Consider the following 10,079-nt stretch of genomic DNA (forward strand, 5'->3'; position numbering starts at 1 on the left):
ACCTTTCATCGTCGAGACCAAGAGAAGCTTTCCTCCTGAAGATAAAGGGAGAACATTGCTTCTACAGGAATAGTGGTATCGAGGGGAGAGATAACCCTTCCACAACATTAACCACAAAAGACAGCCCACTTGGCCTGATAGACTGCACCCGAAGATCTTCGCAGGTATCCGGACATCCTCTTCGCAACATATTGTGGAAAAGGGAACTCTCAGAGAGGAGGAGCTGGATAGTCTCAAGGCATGAAGTTGCAAAGAAGCTACGGTCTTGTGAAAGATGTTCATATGTAACAGTTAGAGTAGATCATGTCATGGAAGGAGTCCTCTCGGGATCTCAGTAGGGAGTTGGAAAAGAGTCCGCTGGGTGAGACGAGTCTGGGGGGTGAGCCGAGACTGCCAACGACGAGGCCTTCTCCGAAGAGCAATCACGGGTATGGACGAGTCCAATTCCCACGGGATTAATCTCCCGAAGGGGAAACAAAACAAGAAGAAAATCTTTCCCGCACACGGGAAAAGGAGACCAACGTCTGCTGCTGCTGTCGGCGATTCTTCCTGCAAGCTAAAGAAGGGACTCTCCCTCGGAAGGCGAGCAGACAAATCCAATAAAGACGAGACCAAAGAGGTGAAGGAAGTCATTCCCCTGGATGGAAAAAAGCGACCAACATCTACTGGTGCTGCAGTAGCCGATTCTCCCAAAAAGAAGGAAGATTGCTGACCAGTGGCTGGTGGAATGGCTCTCCCTCGGAAGGTAAAGCTCCAACACCTGGAGGCGGACCTTCTGGCCACAATCTCTGCTTCCCATCAATGAGCTCTAGCTCAAATTGAGGGTAGACATTGAGTGTTGCCTGAGAAATCCAGCCGAAGTTCGTTCCTGGGTTAGCCCCGAAAGTTACCCCTTGTCCGTTAAGAAGGTTGCCCTCATCTCAAGGAGATTTAAATGACGGTACACTTCAGACTCTGACCAGAGCCCAGAGGCCGACTTATACAGCATCTGGCCTCCCGTAGAGACCAGAGAAAAGGGAGATCGCTTGTGCTAAAACACCTGGGATCTGGCTGCCCCTGAAGAAGTTGGATTCAAAGGAGTCTGATGCGGGCTTGACGAACCAGAGTGAAACAGTGACCCATGCGAGGAGGGATTGGGTAACGTCTTTGATTGATACTAAAGATTCCTATGGTTTCTGAGAACTCTTACCTAGGCCAGTCCCATTGCTAGTATCACAAACACATAGATTGCTCAGGCCACTATCCATGTGTTGCACGAGGTAAGCGAGGTGTCAAGGTCCTCCCGGTTATGTGCAGGACATATAAGGGAAAACCCTTGGTCAAATGCCAAGCCATTTGGTTTTGACTTGCATGCTTCTAATGGGCGAGTCATCCCTATAAATAGCGGAAGGGTTTGTATTTTGTGTCGGAACAAATGACAAATTTGAAAGTAATTTGTATTTTTCCTAACGATATAAACCTGTGGCTATTTGAACAAATTGTCCCGCCTTCACCTGTACCCGAGAAGTCCTGCCTGCAATCATAAGTGAGAAGGCAACACTGGTGTGTGAGTGAAAGGGGTAGCGGGCTACCCCTGCTAACTAAAGGACTGGTAGTTCTAACTCGCCTTAAAATCTATGGCTAATTTTCCAGCTTCACTGAAAGATAATCTCTATAAACAGCTACAGGTTTATATCATTAGGAAAGATAAAAATTGCTTCTTAACTTTTCCATGGACTCCTGGTACAGAATTCTTGAATACGAAGTATTTCATTTCCATGTACACAAAGCCAATACTTTTAAGCTAAAACTATGAAGAACTGAAAATTAATTTAAGCACTAAAGCAGTTACATCTATCAACTACACTTATGGTCATAGAATGATAATGCTCAAGAGATGAGATGATGCATGAATCTTTCTTTATGGTAATGATTATAAATGGAAATCAGCAATGAATTCTAGGAAAGTTTAAGATAAGTAAATACGGTAACTAAGCCTATTCAAATTGTTCTTACATAGAGTTTATTGGCGATTTGCATACTAACAAGAAAGTTAATATTAATCATTAGCATTAATAAGGATGAATGTCATCTTATAAGCTGCGCCCTGAGAGGAATGAGTTACCCGCTACCAATGTTTTATTCTTAATCGCTCATCATATAATCGGAGATACCATTTGATCCCATGACCATGACTCATAGCTGATAAATAAGGGATTTTGACGAAGGAAAAATCTATTTCTGGGGAGATACCTGTGTCGCCCGGTGAAAAGGTCCTTCTTGTCACTTTTCTGATATAAATAACTTCCAAATATACCAGAGAAAGTTAAAGCATGGAATGCAGAGGTTACTACCCTCGCGCGAACACCCTTAGGGCGTCGTGTATAAAGATAGGGCGTGTGAAAACCACTATTCACAGGTCGTCTTCCATTTAGATAATTCCTTCGCACATAAGGGATGAGCCGCTACAGCGGCACTAACCAAACCAACCTGAACCACTCCACCGACGCCCGCCCCTAGCGCCATCTACACATCCTTCTTTTGGACTCGTGTCGTGACGCTACCATTGTTTTTCTGTGCGCCCTTTTTCTTGGTTTTTTGGATTACTTCGCCATGGCTGAAGCTATAACCATCAAAAGACACTGGCTCCAGGCAATATCAAAATGATACCATACTCTAGAAGTACAGTCCAAACAACCTGCACTGCAAGGAACTTTTTTTTCTTCTCATAACCATAAAATAAACACTTTCCTAACCCAATCTAGGAGCAAAAGAAAAATTCTTTGCTTTAACTATTGATTACATGCACTACTGCCATTACTGTAACTGAATCCCAACAATGAGCAGAATCATATTGGCATTTTCTCAAATAACGAAAAGTAAAACCAGAGGGACATCTTCCCTGTAATGTTTCCAAAACTGTCTGGAGATTTCTTTGTATAGTGAATGGGATCCAAGCCTATATTTTTGTGGGCTTTAACACATCACAAAGGTAAATAAGTCTCCTTTAGCTAACTGTTGGCATCACAGATAATCCTCTTCAAGTAAAATGAAATTACCTTCTTGGATAAAGGTGATAACTTTGGAACAAAAGGTAGAGGTGCTGAATCGATATAAAGAAGGTAAGTCTGGCCACAGTGTAGGCTGAATATCTCATATTTTGCACCAAGGTTTACTATGGAGTATTGCCAACTCACAACCCTATAGTAGACCTCAAATGGAAGATTTGCTAAAGCACAGTAAATCTTTTGGCGTTAACAAATCTTTTATAAACTCCCCTGTTTTGAAGTCTGTTATGAGGCGGTGAGTTGACCTCACTCAGACAATGGTGACTTGATAAGATGAGTAGTTTTACTGGGTGTGACAGCAACAGTTTGCAGAGCTACATATTACTTAGTGAAAACCTATTTTTAGCTGAATTTGCATATTCATTTTTATTAGAGTAATGTCATCAATATCATTTATTCATTGCATTTCTTGCATTAGAATATTTTCCAGGCAAGGATATTGACATTACAAGGAAAACCGATTTCATTTTTCTTTTTGAGTTTATCGTATTTTTCAAGTTTCAAAGTCTCCTGAAAATAGTTTCTTATATCAACACAATATCTTGTTCACCCTCTCCTCCCCCATTAGACTGCCTATTCTGACACCCGTCATCATAGATGCAGGTGGCCGCTATCATGCAGACACCCCCTACCCCAATCAGTAAAGATAACACCCTGGATTGGATTGGGGGAATTCAGGTTTCAATGTTTACTAGTGACGGTGCACGGGTAAAGATTTACCTTGTTCCAGAAGTGTCCCTTGTGCGTGTGTTGTACGTTATCCCTTCAACATACCCCTCGTCAGTCTACGGCTGTAAAGATTGTATCTCGTTGTACATCACCTTTACCCATGGGGGTGCTTATCACTCCCCTTTAAGGTCTGAATTTTTTTCAGCCCTTCCTGTTACCTCACAGGGTTCTACAGGTCCAGCTTCCCCTTCCCCACACTGGATTATAATGTATTATTCTATTAGAAAATCTCATCATTCTAGAGCTTCAACAAGTTCGGCAGTTAGTCCGTAGTCTTACAAACAATACCCATGTCCGCTTTCCTACAAAGCCTCTAAGACGTTTCTGCCAGGGTATCTACCACATGAACGCGTCAAACACCCTATCGCACGTGAAATGTCAAAACACACAGTATATCAACAAGAATGTGGCACTTGTCCTACTGCTCATACGCCACATGAACGTGCCGCCACCATTACGCATCCTCCTGCTGGTACACATCCAGTATGAGCCACAACTGCTGAATGCGATGCTTTCGAGCATTCATTAGTGACTTATTGGTAAAAATCTTAAAACCATAGTAAAGATTCTACAGTATTAGAGGTAAGGCATTCACCTTATCCTTCGTAAAGCAGTATCCTCCGTTTTTGAGTTATTCCCCCTGCTTCCTAGCGTCATACTTCAACAGCAAATTAGCGTTAGACTTAGTTCTCCTTCGGAAGTTGTTTTTCATGAACACAGATCTGATCCCCAAGTCAACGCTACCAAGACCAGAGTAAGCTCACAGCCGCTGGCACCAACACACACAAGTGGATGGTGAGACAATGAGGTGGCCATACAAGGCTACCAGAACCATGATATAATTCTTCAAACTGATCATAAAAAATGTTGCATAACAAAGCTGTGCCAGAGTTAACCTTAATAAAGGATGATGGTTTGTATCCACATAGGAACAAACAGATTTTCAGCGAGATTTTGTACACATATAGAACTGGCCATTTATTGATGACCATATAACAAGAGTGAATACATATAAATGAACAATGATACATGTGACTACAGCATATTGACCCAAGCCTCTTCTTAAATCTGTCAAGCTACAGTACAGTATAGCAATATCGTTTACATCCCACTAAAGTTTTGAGTACACTAGATTGTGGCAAGGTGGCAGAATATATATTAAATATTGGGTAACTACTGAGATAATCAATATCATCATGAAAATTTGCTTTATTTCAATTCATCTTGCCCAGGATTTTATTGTTGATTAATGCAATTAAACAAATGCAAATAGCAGTCGATGAAGCTAGGCTATTAAATACATCTGGACGTTTAATATTGAATGGATTACCAGTGGGAAACTGCAGTTTCGGGGTAAGATTCAATTGGGGGTATTACCCTTCCCTTTGGGAATGGAAATGAAGAGGGTAACAAATAACAACGGTACATGAATAAATCTCGTCTTGCTGTCTCCTACAGCACCCTAAATAAACTTAGGTGTGAGGGTGTGGTTCAGGAAGTGATGTCTTATGTTAGGTTATGATGAATTCTGTGTATCACTAGGTTTTGTTTTACCAAAAACAATGCTCAGTTTTCATTTTACCATAACCAAATGGGAATTTTCCACTGTGGGCCACAAATTCTGTTACACCATCGGGTTAAAAAAATCAATCGGGAAATAAATTATTATTAAATTTATCATAGTCACATCAAAAACTATTAAAAAAATATTTTGCATTTGATTGTATTAAAACAACATTGGAAAAAATCACATAGCTTATACATTACTGTACTCAGATTGAGATTTGTCTTTTAACAAAATCTTTTCAATGAAGGTTATGAATTTAAAATGCATGCTTGCCAAATGGAAACGGCCATTAGTGTGTGTTAAGAATCATACATAGACAAAATGTAGTTTTTTTCCCTGATTTTGGGTTGGGATATTCTAAGAGATATTGACTGCGGTATATCTTTAGCTGTGGATCTCTAAAGAGATACTATGGTATACAATGTGCAAGTGGAATTAGGTGGTAGGTTTTTACTTTCACCCTGATAGCTAAGGAAACTGCATTCTAGATTGGATTAGAAGAACACAAGGTTTCTATGTTTACAAGTGGCAGTACACTGATAAATAATTACTCAGATGTCCAGGCTAAATCTTCTTTGATGGAGTAGTTATTCAAGCAAAATATGGGAAGATAACACAAAATTTATAGAAATTTAGCTTATTGCTCTACAAAGGCTTAAGGCTTTCGAGAAGAGGCTGAAGACTTTTGTTTTTTAAGTGCTTCAATAATGTGCATTTGACAAGCAATGCAGACTACACTGTGTGATACTATAAATACATAATAATGTATACACTAGATTGGGCACGGGACGTATGTATGATAGCGGCCACCTGTATGTATGATGACGGCCGACTAAGAATATAGCAGTGTAAGGGGGGGTTGCAGGGGATCGATAGCCCCCAGTTAGGTAAGTAGGTAAGGAGACGGCTTGTAGATTAGGTTGGGGGGAAGTTAATTTTAGTTAGTGTCCTTATTTTAAGCTCGCTGGAGGAACTGGCCGCTGATATACAAAGGATCCCCGGCCATGTAGGTCCAGCAGGGCGCAGGATTTCCACATGTGATAAGGCCAGGAAAACAGCCCACAAGGCAAGTAAGTAGAGTAAAAGCATATTATTTTCATCTAAGCACTGTTAAGAATACTCAAAGCACTTTAGCAATATTGAAGAAAGCTTGCCTAATCAAAGTCCTAGCTAAGCTTATGTAATGGGATTGCAAGCTTAGGAGCCTTTGTATATCACCGGCCAGCATAAAAATGTACATCAGCTACCCTAAACTTTACCCCCTAACCTACAAACAGTGTCCTTACCTACTTACCTAAAGGAAGGGCTAACGCACCCTTGCAACCCTCATTAGACTGCCTATTCTGACACCCGTCATCATACATGCAGGTGGCCGCTATCGTGCATACACCCCCTTACCCCATCAGTACAGACAACACCCTGGATTGGATGGGGGGAATTCAGCTTTCAATGTTTACTAGTGACGGTGCACGGGTAAAGATTTACCAGCTAAGCTACCATGACCACGATTTTGTAGATTACAGGTTTCTTCAGAATATCTCTTTAATTTACTCTTATGTTAACAGACAAAATAATGATGTTGAAGCTTTCGTTACAACTCACATATAACTATGACCTTGGACAATAGTCCATTTTGTGTTTTCAACGCCAGCCTACAGTAGACAAGTCTACCGTAAATGAAATTCTATGCCAATAGACTTAAATTTGAACATATAGCGTAACCAAACCAGTCTAAGACTGTCTAATAAAATGACTGAACGTAACTGTACCCAAGATCCCGTTCCCTGCATGACACTAACAACGCCCACCAAACAGACCTACGATTGGATAGTTCCACGATAGGGTCCCCACGATAGTCAGCTGGTCTATTGCAGTTACATTACTTTTTATTTCAAGTTGCGTACCAAAATCAATAGTGAAATGCGTGCACTAGTCACTCACCACCTTGTGTTAGCCTGGAAGTAGCCGTGCACGACAGTTCGCTAATGTGTTTGTGGCAAGTTTCACTCGCTACTGCTGCATTGCGGCGACTAACATAAGCTGACTCGGTCTGTCGAGTGTCGTCTGCTGGCATTGGCGGTGTAAACATACTGAAGAGCATTTTTCGAAAGTTTTTAATCCATTTTATTCGTATATAATTTATATATTATAATTATTTACATCAATTATTATATTTTAAATAAATAAATAAAATATAGATTTAATTCTTTACGTCTTCTAAAGGTAGCTTATATCTCTAAAACTGAATCTACAAACTTGAAAGATGAACTGATTATAGTTATTTTTATGAGGTCAACACCGATGTTTAAAATGAAGAACGTTCCTATAGACGATAAAAACATATAATAAATGATTCATTGGTTTTAAATGTAAAATATACATTCAAAACTAACAATACAAACCTAAAATATGAACTGATTTAAGTTATTTTAGCTCAAATCATTGATGGAGAGTGATCGGTATAAACAGTATTCTTGCCCAGAATCCCTAGTGGGAAAAAATATTTCTATGATGAATTTGAAGTAATGTATTGTATTGCATTCAGAAAAGATAAAATAAGATCGACATTTATTAACTAGAAATATAATACATATCACTCTCTTTTTATCTAGGGTGCTAGATTAAGTAAAGCTGTATATTGGCACTAGTTCGTGACTACAATTTATATATTATTCAGCACCATTGACAAGATATTACTTCAGTAGGCGGTCTATCTATAATATTCTATATATTCTATTCTATAGTACTGTCTAATTGTCTAAATCGATTTAAGAAAGGGATCAGAATTTTTGTTGGATCCTTTTCTGGGCACGGCTCATTTTTCCTTCGCCTACACATACATCGAATAGTCTGGTATATTCTTTGTACAGTCTCCACTTTCCTAATATATCTGACAACACTTATAAAACAAAACAAAATTGTTTATACAGTAGCAAATTTCCTCTTGGTAAAGGTAGAAGAGATTCTTTAGCCATAAGTAAGCAGGTCTTCTAGAAAAAGGACAATCCAAAATCAAACCATTGTTCTCTATTCTTGGTTAGAGTTCTTTTGCTTGAGGGTACACTCAGGCACACTATTCTATTTGTTTCTTTATTTTCTTTCCTCACTGTCCGACTATTTTCCCTGTTGGAGCCCTTAAGCTTATGGCAAACTGCTTTTCCAACTGGGGTTATAGTTTAGCTATTAATAATAATACTTACACCTATGACATGCCTCACTATCTTGTAGTGTCTAAGAGCGTATGCTGACGTAGGAAAGAGATAACACTATCTTCTGAAGCCATCAACGTGGTATAGAATTACTTGAAAGGTATGTGGCCTATGGCTTTGACTATATCTAAATGAAACTGTTACTCATTTTAGAAGTTATTTTTCTGTTAACGAAGAAGTAATCGTAGTTTTCTATTTTTAACAAGTAAGCAGTTCGTTTTAACAAGTAAATAAGGCATTAACAAATATATCTTATTACACGGTAGTTTCCATTTTAATAAGTAAACAGCCTATTTTAACAAGTACACGCTGTAATACACCTCACATGGTTTATAGTAGATTGAATTTTGGTAAGGAAATACTAGTAGTCAGTAATGTAAAAAAAAAATATTCTAAATATTTTGGATTGTTCTAAAATATATAATTTCTTTATATCCGTATTTCCTTTCCTTCCCTGGGCTATTTTTCCCTGTTGGATCCTTTGGGTTTATAGCATCCTTAAGAAGAATTACACACACACACACACACACACACATATATATATATATATATATATATATATATATATATGTATGTATGTATGTATGTATGTATGTATATACATATATATATATATATATATATATATATATATATGATATATATATATATATATATATATATACAGTCATTAATAATCCACTGCCGAATAAAGGCCTCAGACATGTCCTTCCCCTTGGCATCTATATGGCCTTTTTATGCCAATCTACACCCGCAAACTTTCTTAGTTCGTCCATCCATCGTCAATATATATAGGCTATATATAGGCTATATATATATATATATATATATATATATATATATATATATATATATATATATATATATAGGCTATATATATATATATATATATATATATATATATATATATATAGGCTATATATATATATATATATATATATATAGGCTATATATATATATATATATATATATATATATATATATATATATATATATATATATGGCTATATATATATATATATATATATATATATATATATATATAGGCTATATATATATATGTATATATATATATGTGTGTGTGTGTATCTAATCATAAATAATCTACACAAATTGATGTAGTAGATTGTTATAGATTCTATCAAAATAGCCTACTTGTGTGATTACGTATGCATAGGCCTACCTATTTTAGATTTCTTTTATTGGTGATTCTGTATTTCTAATTCATACTTTTTATATTTTTCCATAATGGAGCCCTTTGGCTTATAGCATCCTGCTTTTCCAACTAGGGTTATAGCTTAGCAAGTAATAATAATAATAATAATAATAATAATAATAATAATAATAATAATAATAATAATAATAATAATGTATAGAATTTAAAGTTTCTTTTCATGTGGTCTCAGGCACACTATTATATTTGTTTCCTTTCCTCACTGGGCTATTTTTCCTTATGGAGCCCTTTGGCTTATAGCATCCTGCTTTTCCAACTAGGGTTATAGCTTAGCAAGTAATGATAATAATAAT

General features: G+C 37.5%; 1 protein-coding gene across 1 annotated transcript in view; it reads right to left on the reverse strand.

The window, feature by feature from the left end:
• LOC137618277 (uncharacterized) overlaps positions 1-7,396 on the reverse strand; it is a 29,025-nt gene extending 21,629 nt beyond the window's left edge. Inside the window, exon 1 of the mRNA XM_068348449.1 lies at positions 7,285-7,396. The gene's annotated coding sequence lies outside the window, so the exon portion shown is untranslated. The remainder of the gene's footprint in view (positions 1-7,284) is intronic.
• Positions 7,397-10,079: the final 2,683 nt, after the last annotated feature.

Source organism: Palaemon carinicauda, chromosome 24, assembly GCF_036898095.1.
Source record: "Palaemon carinicauda isolate YSFRI2023 chromosome 24, ASM3689809v2, whole genome shotgun sequence".
Classification (NCBI taxonomy): domain Eukaryota; kingdom Metazoa; phylum Arthropoda; class Malacostraca; order Decapoda; family Palaemonidae; genus Palaemon; species Palaemon carinicauda.